Genomic DNA, 18,080 nt, shown 5'->3' with positions numbered 1-18,080 from the left:
GCCTTGACCTAGCCAACCCTAGCTCACGGAATAGACAGGTGTTGTTGAATCGGTTCAGTTTTTTTGATTCACGATTTTGCAGATCTTTTGTGTCCATTAGAATCCTCAATCTCTAATTTGAATGCTCATACTTTTTCCAATCAAATTGGACACTCCTAGGCTTTGATCTAGCCAAACCTAGCTCACGGAACAGACATGTGTTGTTGAATCAGTTGTGTCTAGGAATTTGATCTTACAATCAAGGACAAGAAATGAGTGGAGAATGTTGTTACAGTCCATCTTTCTACGATATCTTTTGAGGAGCCTTCTGAATATTTGCCTATAAAATATTCATTTCCTGATGAACAATTTTTTGGTGTTTCTAAGTTACCATGGTTTGCTAACATTGTGAATTTTCTTGCTAAAAGAAATTTATGGTTGAGGTGAGAAAATTCTTTTCGGATGACCCGTATCTCTTCAAATATTGTCCCGACCAAGTAATCCGTAGATATGTTCCTGATGATGAAATATTTAGTGTCATATCTTTTTGTCATTTTGAGGCTTGTGGAGGTCACTTTTCTTCCAAAAAGACTTCGGCCAAAATTCTTCAATGTGGTTTTTATTGGCCTAGACTTATCAAAGATGTGTATGAATTTTTCAAGACTTGTCCAAATTGTCAGAAGTTGGGCAAAATTACTTGACGTAAATATGATCCCTCTTAACCGAATTTTAATTTTTGAAATTTTTGACTGTTGGGGCATTGATTTTATGGGTCCTTTTCCTCCATCTTTTGGTTACTTATATATCCTTGTTGCTATGGATTATGTTTCAAAATGGATTGAGACCATACCATGTCGGAAGAATGATCATAAAATTGTTTTGAAATTTTTGAAAGAAAATGTATTATCTAGGTTTGGTACTCCTAGAGCGATCATCAGTGATGGAGGATCACATTTTTGCAACTGACCATTTGAAGCTTTGATGAAAACATATGGGATAACCCGTAAGATTTCCACTCCATACCATACACAGACAAATGACCAGCAAATTTTGGAAAATACGGTGAATCCAACCCGGAAGGATTGGTCATTGAGACCAACTGATGCTTTGTGGGCATACCATATTGCATACAAATCACCTCTTGGTATGCCCCCTATAGGCCAGTTGTTTGTGCCTAATAAATCACGATCATAAACTGGTTGAAGGGACTTCCTCTCGGTCCTGGCGCCTATCGTTTTCTTAAGCATTTCGCCTTCCTAAAAACAAAAGAAAAGCTGCAAAGGCAGAAATCTCTCGGCCTCGCGACGCGATATTAAGAGCCAAAGCCGAGGCGAAGCAGAAGGCGTAAAGACACTGAGAAGCGTGGTTAAATCGCCACGTGGCCCCAGGGTCCCACGCCCCATTTAATGAAGTAATGCCTCTGACTTTCGCAGCAAACCCACTAGTCGCAAGAAGCATTTAATGCACAAGGGAAGAAGGGAAGTGACTGAAGTCAGGATTTGGTGATGGGAATCAGGGTGGTTAGGCGCAGACATTCTCATAAGTAATCTTACGACTTGAGGTCAGATCACCAACCACCAGACCAGGGCATTAAATGCGTTCCCACGACCAAGGGGGCAGAACCCACGATCGGGTGGTGGCCGAGATTTACCGGGATTTATGGGAAGTCACACCACCATGCTTCACGACCCCAAACCACCATGCTTCACGATTCCAAATGCTGATTTGACTACCCACTTGCCCCCATCAAGCTCCACCACTCAGGTCTTTTCGGCCTCGATTGTCCCTCCAGGACTCCTCCTATAAATACTAAGCTCAAGACTACATTCAAAGGGTTCAAACACCAAACCAAAAGCCTCCCACAGAGCAAATTATATTTTCCTGTAATGGCGCTTTCAATACCTTTATTTGCTTTTCTAGGAGTAGTGCTAGATTGTAAGGAAAATCCATTCACCAATCTTTCATACGACCCTTGATTTTCAAGGCGCCGGAGCACCATCTCTGTTATCGTCTCATTCTATATCATACTACCGTAGCTCTCTAAGCAGCGCCGGAGCACGCCTAAAACCCGCCACCAACACCACCACTAAACGGCCTTGTAGCTCGGGCCGTGAACACACGGCGAGATCGGTTCCTCTCTCGGCCACAATGTCGTTTGATTAGGAGTCAAGCGCTGTGAGCGCATCGTTTAACCATCTTATACGAACCTCATCATCATCTCGACACACGTTAGAACATCTTTGCGCCCGCGCACAACCGCACCGCATCCAAAAGAAGGGCGTCACGTGTTGACGCACATCCTCGGCCCGGAGCACCAGGCCGCGAGATTTGTGCAGAGCCAACACCAGTTTATGGTAAACCTTGTCATTTACCTGTTGAAGTAGAACATAAAGCATATTGGGCTATCAATTTCTTTAACTTTAGTCTTGGAGATGCATATACCTTGAGAAAACTCCAATTGAATGAACTTGAGGAAGTCGGGAATGATGCATATGAGAACTCACGAATTTACAAAGAACGTACTAAAGTTTTTCATGATAAAAATATTTGGAGGAAAAATTTTGAGCCTTCTCAACTTGTTCTTTTGTATAATTCTAGACTTCATTTGTTTCCTGGAAAATTAAGAACTAAATGGACATGGCCTTTAATTGTAAGAATAGTTTTCCCATATGGGACTGTTGAAGTTGAGGATCCCAAGAATGGAAATATTTTTAAGGTTAATGGCCGACGACTTAAACCTTACTTGGGGAGATGTGTTCCAAAAGATGAGACAGTTTCTTTGAACGAACCTGTTTACCAAGATTGATTAGACTTCCCTTAGTCCATCTGTTGTATATAATTAGTTTAGAAATTTTTGTTCACTTGAAACATATTAAGATTCAATAGAACCATACTACGGCTCATCAAAACCATATTAAGACTTGCCATAAATGTATTAAGGGTCACAAAAATGATATTAAGGATCACCAAAAAGGTATCATGGCTCACCACAAATGACTTAAGGCCTACCAAAACCATAACAGGGCTTACCAGAGCCATATTAATAAGGATCACTAGAACCATATCAAGGCTTCCTAAAACTGTAACACCCCGTCCCAAAAATGATTGTTCAATTAATTATTGATTGTGAAAGTACATTTTTGCCCTTGGGCAAAGGGGTACTTTAGTCACTTTTTGTTCGGGAAGGTGATGAGTCAATTTTATATTATATATTTAACCCCATTCTTAGTATATTTTGGTTAATGTTTTGGAAGAATTTTGATACTTTAAATTATATTTTCAATATAGGACTTTCGACTCCCTCTGGAGCAAAACATAATCAAATGGACGAATTTTGGAGTAATTCCAGTTGGAGGACGTTCGTGAGTCACTTAGCTTGATCGTGTCAGAATTTCAGACTTTTCCACCAAGCGATGATTTCCTGGCAAATAAATAAAGGAACAGTGCGCCGTGCTGGAACAGTGACGTTTTGGGCTTTTATTGCGTTTTTGGAGCCCAAGATGACCTCAGATGGGTTAGTGGCCTTCTGGAGAAGTGTTCGGAATATTTTTATCTTTAAAACGAGCTATCTTGGGATTGATCTCGTTTAAAAAAAGGATTTTTGGTTATTTATTTAAGAACTAACTTTTGGAAAGTTGAGAAAGGATTTGGATAATGGATTTGTAGAAAAAGAGGAATTTTATAATAAGTTTAAGAAAATGGTTTTCAAACCCACCATAAGAGTACTCCCCGGCCCCCTAGTTGCCTTCGGAATCGTCTAGTAATTTATGATAACACCTCACAAGTCTCGAGGACTCCTGAACTGTGTGGTGTGAGGATTTGCATTCAGGTTAATTATATCTTCCTAAGTCTTGTGAGGGGCATTGATGGATATGCGTTTAGGTTGACCACTCGATTTTGCAAGGATATGTGTTCCCGGGTTGACAACGTGTCCCCCGAGTTCTGCGAAGATATGCGTTCTCAGGCTAACCACGTGTCCCCCGAGTTCTGCAATGATGTAACATATATGGTAGTTGTTTTGACGGAATATTATTAGAATTGATGAATTATGATTTGGGGGTACGGCTAGGTGGAGAGTATTTGAGTTTTAAGATGTTTTAAACTAAAATTGATGATTTTGTCTTGGTATTTATTGGTGAAGGTTTTAATACATGTTTTCAGATTTATGAGACGATGATTGCGAGTTTTCTAAGTTTTAAGGATTTTATACAATTCACAACTACTTTCTTAAGAGATAAGTTTGTTTCAGCGAATTAATTAGAGTTTGAAGCTTTTGGTTTTTGGAAAGTGTGAAGGAATATTTAGTTCATGCTTGCATATGGGTTTCACTTTGTTTCTTGTATAAAGAACTACGTGTGGCTTGATCCCTCAGTAAGTACGTAGCCAACTTAGGCTAACCTAGGTGCAACCGCAAGTTTATGATTGGTTTGTTATGATCAGTTTTGTAAAGTTGAATTTGTTGAACGCAGGAAATTATTTGAGTTTTTTGTGCCGGTAAAATTATGGGTTTTGGTCTTTTTCAGGGGAGACTCTATCAGTTTTCCGGTAGAAGCGGACCCTAAAGCGATTTTGGATTAGGGTAAGAATGGTATTTTGGTTATTTGTGCCCGACACCTATCAGGTGTTGGAGACGTACGAGGTTCGACCAGGATTTCAAATTGGGATTTGGGTCGGCCTGTCCAAAACGATATTAAAACTCACTAGAATCATTTTATGGCTTCGTTAGAACCATATTAAGGCTCACCAAAACGATATTAAAGCTCACTAGAACCATTTTGTGACTTACTAGAACCATATTATGGCTAACCAAAACAATAACATGGCTTATCAAATTTATATTATGAATTATCTAAACCATATGAGGTGTATTAGAACCATACTAAGGCTTACTAGAATCGTATAAAAGCTAACCAAAAACATATTAACGCACACTAGAACCATATTATGGCTTACTAGAATCATATTACGACTAACTAGAACCATATTAAGGCTTACAAGAACCATATTGAGGTCTAGTAGAATCAGACTAAGGCTTATCAGAACTGTACTAAGGCTCACCACAACCGTATTAGGGCTTATCATGACCATTGTTGAGACCCAAAAAATCCAAGGCTGGGTCCAAATATATTTCTAGCCCAATACGACACCTAACTTGAGAAGATACCCAACTTGGGTACGCAAGAGTTCGTCATATGCGCTTACACATGTGCCACGCCAAGCAAATAAGCAACCCAACACGCTACAAGCTTAAGTGGGCCCAAGCCAAGTGAATGCCTAGGGTTGTTGAGCGGGTTGTGGTATGGATGGTTACGAGTATTCATGGGGCCCATTAATGGTCCAAGGAATGGAAGTTTTGGGCTACTTGGGAGCACCAAAACTCAAGCCCATTCCCAGCGCCTAAGCGCCATTGGTCAAAGAGGTAAAGCCGGGCGGTGTAATATTTTTTTATCGGCAGCGTATAGCCGCACGGCTATACTATTTTTTTGAAAAACAATTAGGAAAAACTGAGTACAGCCATTCGACTATACCTTTTTTTAAAATATATATTATTTTTATTCAATAATACGTGAATTTTGATTGTCTTACTGAAATTTTTGTAAAAAATACGTGTATTAAACATGAGAAATACGTGTGTACATGTATAATACTATATTAAACGTAAAAGTTCTAAAATCTTTATACGGGTAATAACTTTGGAAAAATAAAAAATCAAAAATTGACCATAGATTCTCGAGTAATGGCATAGTAGTAATGGATAGGGCTCTTGGGTTATGGAGAAACTTAATTAAGACACCCAAACAATTTCACAAAAGACAAAACAAATAGAAATTAATTACTTTGTGGAGTTTTTCTTCAATTTTTTTATATTAAATAATAATTAAAATTTGATTACTAAGCAAAGTGATTAAAAAAGGCTAAGATATTACTTGATTACATATAGTAAATTAAAGTAGTAGGCCAAAAAACAAATTTTATATTTTGAAAATATTAAAAGTTTAAAAGAGTATAGCCGCGTGGCCATTGTTCAGTCGTTTGGTTTTTACTCCTGTGAAGAAATGGCAAAGTTCCCCATTGCCTAGAAAACCATTGAGTGGTCAACAAGCCAACTTTCTTTGGTGTGTGAGCATGCCACTGCTAGCAATAACAATTCTTGCAGACTTCTTAAAATAGATAACTTGCGCCCCAAGTTACTGATTTCTAAACAAGCGATTGAGACTTTGGGTGAGGAATATCTCCCAAGTAAGTTCTTTTCTTGCCTCAGACTGGCAGGGACTTTCACAATTTATCTCAGTACAAAAATGGTGGTTCTACCCAGAATAATTGATAATAAAGTGGACTTGTTTTAGGCAGAACTGCCTTTTACAAAATTATAAAGGAAAAAAATCAACTCTAGAAAGACAAAAAGAAAGCTGGAATTCCATTTCTGCTGGATAGAAGTCTCGATCCGGCCGAATTTGGGTATCTGTGTTGGAATTGGTATCACCAACTTTAATTGCTAAGCTTCATGCAAATTGATACCAAAGTTTGAGTTTGGCGAGCTTTAATCTATTTCAAGCCCTACAGGAAGGCTTTTTGAATGCAGAATTGCAGCCTCTTCACAAATTTGTTGAGGTTTTCATATTTGTGAAAACTCAAACTCTGCTTGTTTTGGCTTTTGCTGAACCAAATTTGTAACGGGAGAAGCCTCGTTTTGAATGACTTATTTCCCTAAGTCCGAGTTTGGAAGTTCTAATCTATAGCTGGCTTCTTTTGTGGTTCAAGAGAGAGCTTTTGATTGCTCCGGCTTGTTTGAAGGTTCTCAGTGATCAAGTGATCATTTTGAGTTTTTTTTTGCCTTTGGTTGATTTTTGGTTGTTTGATTGATTGTTGAGTTGAGTGTGTTTTGCTCTGTTCACCCTCTCTTATATTTATAGGAAATGTTGGAGTAGGGTTTCTAATTCTTTTAATAATGGGCGGCAAGAAAAAGATCTTTCATTTTAAAATGCAATGGAAAGGGGATTCTTATCAATTCTAGCAGATAAGCTTTCAATAGTCAGTTCCTGAAACCATCACTTCCCTGTATTTCTTGAAAGAAAATCCAACCCTCTTTCCAATTTAACTGCCCTCTTGTTAAGAGCTCAAACTGTGATGGTTAGTTTGATTTTCTAATTTGAACAACTCCCTGCTTCCTACTTATCTCTTTTGAGATTGTAGCTTGCTTATCTCTTGGAAGACGCATAAAGGATTCTAATCTTTTAGCCCCAGAGTTTCCAGAGAAACTTTCTTGCTAATGACCTGCTTTTATTAAATTCCCAATCACTTCCTCTATTATAATTGAATTTGTTGACTTTTCCAAGTCAGGAGATCACGTGAGTTTATCTCCAACTTTGGGCCTTCCTTTTCTTTAATCATGCTAGGTCCAGGTGTGGGTTTTCGGAGTCAAGGGCTGATTTCCCTTTTTTCAAAGCCCAATGTCATTGTCATGTTTTGGCAGATTCTGGGCTGGGCCTTCTTGGGCTTTTTGATTCCTATTTTCAATGTCTCGATTTGGGCCCTCAATTATAATTTGAGTCCATACTGCCTGAGTCTGATTTTGCCTCGTCCTTTGGGCCTCCGGTCTTAGGCCGAGTGTGTATTGTTGGTGACTGCCCAAAATTGACATGGGCTTTTGATCTCTTGGACTGGGTGTGTCAAATTAGGCCTAAACAGCTATACTACGTATCTATTAAAAAAAAGGACACTCCTAGCCCCTAGGTGCCACATGTCAAAAGTGTAAAGCCTATTTTTTTAAAAACAAAATTAGGCAAAATGAGTATAGACACACGGCTATACTATTTTTTTAAAGAATTCAAAAAAATAGTATAGTCGGGCGGCGAGACTATATATATATATATATGTGTGTGTGTGTGTGTGTTTGTATAAAGACCTAACCAGCACCTGAGCGCCATGTTTCAAAGAGGTAAAGCCGGTCGGGTATACTATTTTTTATGCAAAAATGGGTATACCATACAGACTATACCTTTTTTCTTTTCTTTTACATAATAAACATATATTATTTTTATTCAGTAATATGCGAGAATTATGTGTATAATACGTGAATTTTGTGTGTCTTGTTGAATTTTTTGGTAAAAAATACGTGTATTAAACATGAGAAATACATGCGTACATGTATAATACATTAACATGAAAGTGCTAAAATCTTTATACGGGTAACAACGTTGGAAAAGTAAAATATCAAAAAGGGACAATAGATACTACATTAACAGGTCGGCCATGGGTATAGGGTACTCGTCCTTAGGGGTTGCAAGATTTAGTTGTACCTCGGCAGAAAATCGCAGGTGGTGGTTGTTGGAAAGGTTTGAACCTATCTTTGATTTTCAATTTGTGTTCTACTAAACCTCTGGATAATCCAAGCATGTCATGATAGTCCCAAGAAAAACAATCTTTACATTCGCAGAGGAGGCCGATAATTTCAACACTCAGCTTCAGGTTCAAAAAATCCATGCTTGCACAACGTAGATTTCAAAGGGCTTTCCATCAGCTGGGTGTATTGACACTTTTGCCCATCTCGGCCAAGCAATATGTTGTAGTCCACATTCGACTCCACAACATAAAAGGCCTTAACTCTTGTCTTATCGTCCATAGTTATTTTCAATGGCAATACTCCAATGGGTTTGGACTTGTCACCGACAAAGCCGCTCATGGCCACGCCACACAGGATAAGATCTTCCTTGGACTTGTTCATCTTCTTCATCAGGGAATAGGGAAGAACATTGACTTGAAGGAAACATGCATCTAATGTTGAGGAAATGAACTTTAGCCACAACCTATACAACAAAAACATTCTAAATGATGGATTCATTTTGTTTATACATGTTGAGCTAAACCTTTTTCATTTTAAATCAAGTATCTTGAGACCTTGCCATTCCCTACATATAGAGACGATACTGTGTGTACTGGTCTTTGCGGAATATTGACGCCCAATCAATATTCCTATGATCAAGAACATATTCAGGATTTAGGGATGATGAGAAGTCTCCATGTATGCAATCTCATTACATTGTTGCCATATCCATTTGTGTATTCCTTGGACTATGATTGTTCTACATATTGAAAGATAATATAGGATGATTTAATGTATAAAACAACTTTTCTTGCCCATTGATAACATAATATGTCTTTTATCAAAGATTTCCTTAACTCTAAGTTGGCTTTAAAGGCATATTTCTAACATGACCGTGGCTCCACATTCAATCAAAATTCTGGAAATAGGCACTCCTTCCACGTGAGCCGAACTGTACAATGGTTTAAGGGGGCGGTATTTATTTGGCTCATCCCTATGTATGACTTTGTTGAAAGCAATGGCCAAAAATTCCTCCTTCGATCTTGGCCGAATGTCAGGCCGTTCCTCTAAGAAGTAACCGTCAAGATTACCGCTCAGGCCTTGTGGGGCCAAGAATTTGGAAGGTAAGACCAAGACCATATTGATGTTTATTTCGCATGGCCTTGACGGATCTTTGCCATTAGTGTCTACTTCTTCGGTCGTGTCACCTTCTTCGGCCATGTACCCTTTTGCCTGCCCGAAGTTTCCTCCAAATCCAGCATGGACTCATCCTTAGTAAGCACATCCTTGTCCTCGTCCTTGGATAAAGGGTTGGTGAGGACGTCCGTTAGAGTCTTTGTTGGTTCGTCAAAGAAGTCTTCTTTTGCCGTGGAGAACTTAATGGGTGAGACTTCACTGAGAGGTACTCATTTAATTGGCCGATTTGAATCTTTTCCTCAAACATTTGGTAGAACAAAAAATCAGCCAAGGTCACCAAAAAGTATTGTCGCAAGCATGCCAAGTGGTCCTTGGTGAAGTAAGCCTTGGCTTCCAAATTTTTCAGGTTAGGCTGGTACGACGACAACCCTTTAGCCCTAGCTTGGTGATTGGCTTGGTGAAAAGCCTTGGTTGCTAGGTCAGAACTCTTAGCGACGAGGATTTCTTCAGCCTTTGGGTTCCTGAGGGCCAACTCCACAATCTCTTAGTATTTAGGAACCATTCCATATAGATCAATAACCATACCTGATGGGGTCCTTTTTTTGGGCCCATATCATCCGACTCTGGGGCTTCCAGTAGAAGTTTTCCTTCATGTGAATCCATTAGTCGGAGCAGATGTTGTGTGCTCAAGCTCGTCTCTTTCTTACAGAGTTTAGATCTTTCGCCCTGGGATGATTTAGATCTCTGTATCCTACTTAACGAGTCTTTGTCAAAGGTTGGCCTTGTCCCCAAGTGAGTTTTGTACCATCGATCGTCTGCCACGATCGGGGCTTGAAGGTCTTAGACCACCGTTGCTGACCGATCGAAAACAGCACTAGATGTGGTCCATTGATTCGCCAATCGTAGATCTGTGGTCAGCCAAGTTGGTAGGCTCGGCCGTTTTCTCTTATGTTATCTTGAGCTCGATGGTTGATTTTTGCATCAGATCACGATCACAGTTCAAGCTTGAGTGTCACCGTTGTGTAGAGCTCGATGATACAAGTTCGTAGACAAGTGGCAAGTTCAATTCGAAGTTAAAACGAAGAAGTTATGATCTACAGAAGTGCAATGGCACAATCGTAATTTATGATCACTAGAACCACATCCAGCTTCTCTACATACGACAATTTCATCTTTGTTCGGCGACTAAATTCGACAATTCTTGTTCCAAAAGAATCATCTCTCTCTCCTTTACTTGACCTACTCATTTTCTCCGATCAAAAACCAGCGTAGCGCAGACGATATTGACTTGAAAGCTGGGCAGATTTTTCAAGCCGTTTTCGGAGATTCCGGCAGCTATTTTCTTCGATCCAGGCATACATCTTCATCCCCTCCACTTGCTCTAGCTATCTATGTTGATACCTTGAATCGATTTTGAGGTTTTACCGATCGTTCAATATACCTACTTTCGCCGACGGTTTCGATTTCGATTCGACTAGCTCTGTCTAGTTTTTGGCCGTGGTCCAAGAACAAAAGTCGATCCCCTAGTTAGTATGAATCTATTGGAATAGGTTTTGGCTGGTGGTTTGGATATTTTTTGTTGCTGGAAAATCTCTCAAGACACCCACCACTGCCAGCGACAGGTGGCGGGCCGTGGGTCATTGTGTAGGCAACCTATTGAGCTAGTTATCATTTGACAGTCAAAAGGATATTGCACTTATTATGCGATACCCGGTTTCGATAGGTTTGGATCATTCCATCAGTCCCAATTTCAAATATTTTGTTCCTTGTACCTCTAGGATTGTGTAGGAATTGGTTGATCGAGAATCGGAGTCCCGAATACACCGAATCAACGGTTCTAGGGTTAAATAAATCGATCACCGTACGATCGTGCGATCTGGGGTGATCCGACCACTCGATTGAGACCAAGCTCTCATAACTTGTTAATTAGACCTTGTTGGACTTATAGGAATGTTTGGATCGGAAATTGGAGGTTGTGGGCCCTGTAGGACAAATTGGTCAAATTCCATGATCGGGGCCAAACCGATCGTTGGATCGTGATGAGACTTCTTGGATGAGTTCAACTTATGGTTATGGACCAATTGGAATTATCATATAAAAAATTGAGGATGTGGGCCCTACAAGCCCAGTTGACTTAGATAGTGGTCTATGTCGACTCGGTTGAGGCTATTTAATAGTTGTAATTGTAATTGGAGGTTTTTTTTAAAATGGTATTATGTTATGAGAGTTTCATTGAATGTTTATGAATTATTATACAATCTCTTTTACCTTCCAAACATGTTATATTATGTTTAATTGTGTGGAGTTGGGAATGGCTTGGATAACTGGGTTTTGGCATGAATAAGAAATTAATTAAATTCCTGATTATATGTCTATATTTAATTATATTCTCAATGGCTTGAAATCGATGAATTGTAAATACTAGTTTTCTCAATAGTATGTTGTACATATTTGAATGTAGTTTGAGAATAGTTTTGAGAGATTTTGCATGGTCAAATTCAAATTAAGGAATGTTGGGGTTGATCTCGTTTTAAAAAAGGGATTTTTGGTTATTTATTTAAGAACTGATTTTTGGAAAGTTGAGAAAGGATTTGGAAAATGGGTTTGTAGAAAAAGAGGAATTTTATGACAAGTTTCAGAAAATGGTTTTCAAACCCACCATAATAGTACCCCCCCTGCGCAGCCCCCCAGTTTCCTTCAGAATAGTCTAGTCATTTATGACAACACCTCACGAGTCTCGAGGACGCCTGAACTGTGTGCTGTGAGGATTTGCTTTCAAGTAGATTATATCTTCCTAAGTCCAGCGAAAGGAATTGATGGATATGCATTCTCGGGCTGATAACGTGTCCCCCGAGTTTTGCGATGATGTAAAATGTATGGTAGTTGTTTTGACAGAATATTATTGGAATTGTGGATTATGATTGAGGGTACGCCTAGGTGGAGAGTATTTGAGTTTTAAGATGTTTTAAACTAAAATTGATGATTTTATCTTGGTACTTACTGGTGAAGGTTTTAATACGTGTTTTCAGATTTATAGGACAATGATCGGGAGTTTTATAAGTTTTAAGGATTTTATACAATTCACAACTACTTTCTTAAGAGATGAGTTTGTTTCAGCCAATTGATTAGAGTTTGAAGCTTTTGGTTTAAGGAAAGTGTGAAGGAATATTTGGTTCATGTGCTTACATATGGGTTCAACTTTGTTTCTTGTATAAAGAACTACGTGTGGCTTGATCCCTCAGTAAGAGTACGTAGGCAACCTAGGCTAACCTAGGTGGAGCCGCAAGTTTTGTTGAACGGTTGGGAAATTATTTGAGTTTGCTATGCTGGTAAAATTTTGGGTTTTTGGTCTTTTTCAGGGGAGACTCTGTTTGTTTTCCAGTAGAAGCCATACCCTAAAGTAGTTTTTGGATTATGGTAAGAATGGTATTTTGGTTATTTGTGCCCGACACCTATCAGGTGTTGGACATGTACGGGGTTCGACAAGGATTTCAAAGTGGAATTTGGGTCGGATTCTGTCAAAAACGATATTGAAACTCACTAGAATCATTTTATGGCTTCATTAGAACCATATTAAGGCTCACAAAAACGATATTAAAGCTCACTGGAACCATTTTGTGACTTCCTAAACCATATTATGGCTTACCAGAACAATAACATGGCTTATCAAATTTATATTATGAATTATCTAAACCATATGAGGTGTACTAGAACCATACTAAGGCTTACTAGAATCGTATAAAAGCTAACCAAAAACATATTACGCACAGAACCATATTATGGCTTACTAGAATCATATTATGACTAACTAGAACCATATTAAGGCTTACAAGAACCATACCAAGGTTTAGTAGAATCGAACAAAGGCTTATCAAAACTGTACTGAGGCCAACCACAACCATATTAGGGCTCATCATGACCATTGTTGAGGCCCAAAAAATCAAGGCAGGGCCCAAATATATTTCTAGCCCAGTCGACACCTAACTTGGAAGAAACCCAACTTAGATGCATAAGAGTTCGTCATATGGACTTGCACACATATCATGCCAAGCAAATAAGCAACACAACACGCTTAAAGTGGGCCCAAGCCATAATGCAGGGCTTGTTGAGCGGGTTATGGTATGAAGGGTTCACAGTATTCACGAGGCCCATGATGACTAGCTAGTAATGAGCTAATGGCTTGAACAATTTCCCAACTCTAACTCGAGGTAGATGTGGCGTACGTGGGCTAACAAAAAGCTGGGCAAATTAATGGCTAAGTCATTTAAATGCTGAACTATCAAAAATGATTGGACTTAGGGGCATTGTTTGGGCCTAATTTGGTACACCCAGTATATGGAAATAAAAAACCCATGTCGATTTTTGGCAACCACAGTGTTCCTTTGAAAATTAGGGCCAAGACACGAGCCCAAAGGGCGAGCAAAAAATCAGACCCAGGCGATATGGACTCAAATTATAATTGAGGGCCCAAATCAAGACTTTGCAAATAGAAATAAAAGCCCAAGAAGTCCCAGCCCAGAATCTGTCAAAACATGACAAATGACATCGGGCTTCAAAAAAGGGAAAATCAGCCCATGACTCCAAAACCCACACCTCGACTGGCATGATTAAAGAAAAGGAATGCCCAAAAGTTGGAGACAAACCCGTGATCTCCTGACTTGAAAAAGTCAACAAATTCAATTATCATAGAGGAAGTGATTGGGAATTTAATAAAAGTAGGTCATTAGCAAGAAAGTTCTGACTTGAAAAAGTTAACAATTGGGCGATTCTGAAACCCTCACCCTAGGGTTAGCATTTTCGGAGTATCCGGGACTCCGTTTACGATCCGTCGAATCCTACACGATCCTAAGGGTATCTAGAGGGACATACTTCATTTTGAAAACGATCCAACGGTTGGAACATATCGAACCCGAATAACGCACAATATGCGATAGTCGTTCGATTGTCAAACCCTCGGAATCGAGATCCGCGAAATCCTACGCACTCGTGAGAACCTAAGGATCACACTGAAATGATTTACAGCTCCACCACACTTTCCCACGTGCGCCACACAGCGCTGGCAGCGTGTGGGTGTCCAAAGCGATTAAGCTTGGCCGGAAAATCTCAAAATCTCGGCTCAAGACTCCTATCCTTGGTGTAACACCCTATTTGGAGCCACTTTTGTTCTTGGGCATACCACAAAAATTGACCGGAAGTGGCCGGAATCTCATCCCGAAATCTGGCCGAAACCTAATTCGAAGATCAGACATCCTACGCTCAAAATCGATGCAATCCTACCCAACCATCAGCTAGATCATGAAAAATAGGTAGAAATCCATACCTTATACGTCCAATTTGGTGGAGAAATGAGAGAGAACGAGAGATTTGAAAATTCGGGAAAAACCGCAGGATTTTCTGTAGTTTCAGCGAAACTTCGTAGCTCTTTGGCGGAGACTTGGCTGGGGTTGGAGGCGGAAGACCAGCCGGTCATTTTGGGACCAACACCACCTCGAATGGTGGCCGGAGGTAGCGGTGGCGGCGGAAAAACCGCTGCTGCTGTTTTGCGAGGAGGAGAGAGGCTGCGTGGGGAGAGAGGAGAGAACACACAGGAGAGAGAGAAAAGAGTGAAATGAAATTGAAAATCTGATTTTTTACAAATACCCTTTTTGAATTATTGACGATTTTGCCACCGAAAGAAATTTCATCGCTAACAATTCGTTATAACTCCGATTCAAGCCTACACTTTGTCTACGAATTCATCTCGAACCACCTACGCAACCAAACCACTTGTGGTCCCAAAATCCTTCCGGACAAGAAAATGACCGAAATACCCTACCCCGAGGGTAGTTTCGTAATTTCACATTTAATTTAGTTTTACCATTTGCATTGGAAATTAAATAGAGTCGGGGTGTTACAGGTAGATGCAACAGGTTTTTGGCACCGTTGCCGGGGAGCAGTGAAGCAAAAAGTAGCACAAGAAAATATATTGTTAAGGTTTGCGGTTTTAGTTTCCAAAGCTAATTCGGTAAGGCATATCAAACTCAATTTTTCATTTCTGTTTTTATTTTTGGGAATTTTAGCATTGAACAAGCTTTATTGGATTTGGGTGCTAGTGTTAATTTGTTGCCTTGCTTGGTTGATAAGCACTTGGGTCTTGGTGAATTAAAACCCACCTCAATAACATTGCAATTGGCTGACCGTTTAGTCAAAATCCCAAGAGGTATGGTGGAAGATGTGTTGGTTTAGGTAGACAAATTTTATTTTCTAGTTGATTTTATAGTTTTGGATACTGAACTAGTTGTACATTCTAATTCTCAAATTTATGTTATTCTTGGAAGACCATTTCTTGCTACATCTAATGCTCATATAAATTGCAGGAATGGACTTATGCAACTATCATTTGGGAACATGACATTGGAGCTCAACATATTCAACATATGCAAGCAACCCGCAAACAATGAAGATGTCGACAAAGAAGTTTACATGATCAAGACAATTGTTCAAAATTGCTTTAATTCTTCTTTTTCTTCTGATCCATTGCAATTTTTTTTAGTAAATAGGGATTGTAATTTTGCACAAGATTTTGAAATACAATATCTTTTTTCTTTGTTGGATTCTGCGCAGGTACAAGAACATAATGGTTGGATACCAAAATATGAGGAGCTTCCAATTTTGAGGGATGAGACAAAATCATCAAGAGAAAAAGCCCTAAAGTGTGAATTGAAGCCTTTTCCTGCTGGACTTAAATATGCTTTTCTGGGAGAAGATGAGACCTATCCTATGGTAATATCTTCTAAACTAGAGCTTTTGCATGAAGGTATGTTACTTAAAGTTTCAAAAGATCATAGGACTGCTATTGGATGGACTTTATATCTTATATTAAAAGTATTAGTCCTTTGGTTTGAAAAAACCAAATTTTTCTTGAAGAAGATACTAAACCAATTAGGCAGGCTCAACATAGACTTAACCCAACAATGAAAGAAGTTGTGCAAAAAGAAGTACTTAAACTTTGGGATGCAGGTATCATATATCCGATTTCTGCTAGCAAATGGGTGAGTCTTACACAGGTTGTTCCAAAACAATCAGGAGTCACAGTAGTTGAAAATGATAATGGAGAGATGTTACCAACTAGGGTCACTACTGGATGGAGAATGTGTATTGATTATCGTAAATTGAATTCAGTCACAAGAAAGGATCATTTTCTTTTACCATTTCTTGACCAAATTTTGGAAAGAGTTGCAGGGCATATGTATTATTGTTTTTTAGGAGGTTATTCAAGATATTATCAAATTGAGATTTCATTAGAAGATCAAGAAAAAACAACTTTTACTTGCCCATTTGGAACTTTCGCTTTTAGAAAAATGCCTTTTGGTCTTTGCAATGCACCAGCCACATTCCAACGTTGCATGATAAGCATATTTAGTGACATGGTAGAAAAATATTTAGAAGTTTTCATGGATGATATTATTGGGTCTGGTGATTCATTTTCTAATTGTTTATCTAAGTTAGAGAATGTTCTTATCAAATGTAAAGTGAAAATTTTGGTGCTTAACTGGGTGAAATGCCAATTCATAGTTACATCTAGCATCGTACTTGGACACATTGTTTCTCACAAAGAAATTGAAGTGGATAAGTCAAAAATTGATTTAATTTCTAATTTGCCTATTCCTAAAACTATTAAAGAAATTAGATCTTTTTGAGGACATGCAGGTTTCTACCAGAGATTCATACAAATTTTTAGTGCAATTTCAAGGCCATTGAATAATCTCTCGGAAAAAGATGCTAAATTTGATTGGAATTATGCATGTCAAGAAGGATTTGAGAAATTGATTGAAATGCTAACATCAACTCCCGTAATGCAGCCCCCAGATTGGTCTATGCCATTTGACATAATGTGTGATGCTAGTGATGGTGCTATTGGGGTAGTGCTAGGCCAAAGAAAAGACAAGAAGCCTGTTGTTATTTGCTGCACAAGCAGAACTTTGAATAGTGCATAGAAAAATTACACTACAACTGAAAAAGAATGGCTTGCTGCAGTTTTTGCACTGGAAAAGTTTAGGTCATACATTTTGGGCTCACAAATTGTTGTTTTTACACATCATTCGGCCTTGAAGTATTTATTGACGATTATGATTTGATTAGGTAACTCCTCATTTAATCTGCCAAATCACGATTGATTAGATGGATTTTGCTTCTCCAAGAATTTGATCTTACAATCAAGGACAAGAAATGAGTGGAGAATGTTGTTGCAGATAATTTTTCTAGGATATCTTTTGAGGAGACTTCTGAATATTTGCCTATAAAATATTCATTTCCTGATGAACAATTTTTTGGTGTTTCTAAGTTACCATAGAAACACCAACAGAATTATGATTTGGGTCACTACTGATTTGGTGTTTCTAAGTTACAATTTTTTGGGTCACTACTGGATGAAGACTTCTGAACATACTCCTGCCACGAATCCCAATTAAATGAGGAGTTACCTAATGGAATTATGATTTGATTTGATAACTACCACAATTAGGGATTTGATTTACCCTAATAAATCAAATCCCTAATTAATCAAATCAATTCCAAAAAGGGGAGGAATAATTCCCTTCCATCTACGGAATTATTACTCTGAAACCCTAGCCTCTGAGACCACTATAAAAGCATAGCCATA

General features: G+C 38.8%; 1 pseudogene; it reads left to right on the top strand.

Annotated features, from left to right (window-relative positions):
- LOC148914467 (uncharacterized) overlaps positions 1–18,080 on the top strand; it is a 72,461-nt pseudogene that overhangs the window by 17,298 nt on the left and 37,083 nt on the right.

Source organism: Prunus mume, linkage group LG8 (assembly GCF_029339155.1).
Source record: "Prunus mume cultivar Tortuosa linkage group LG8, ASM2933915v1, whole genome shotgun sequence".
Taxonomy (NCBI): Eukaryota; Viridiplantae; Streptophyta; class Magnoliopsida; order Rosales; family Rosaceae; genus Prunus; species Prunus mume.
The sequence above is the reverse complement of the archived record's forward strand: the minus strand, read 5'-3'. Positions and strand labels throughout refer to the sequence as shown.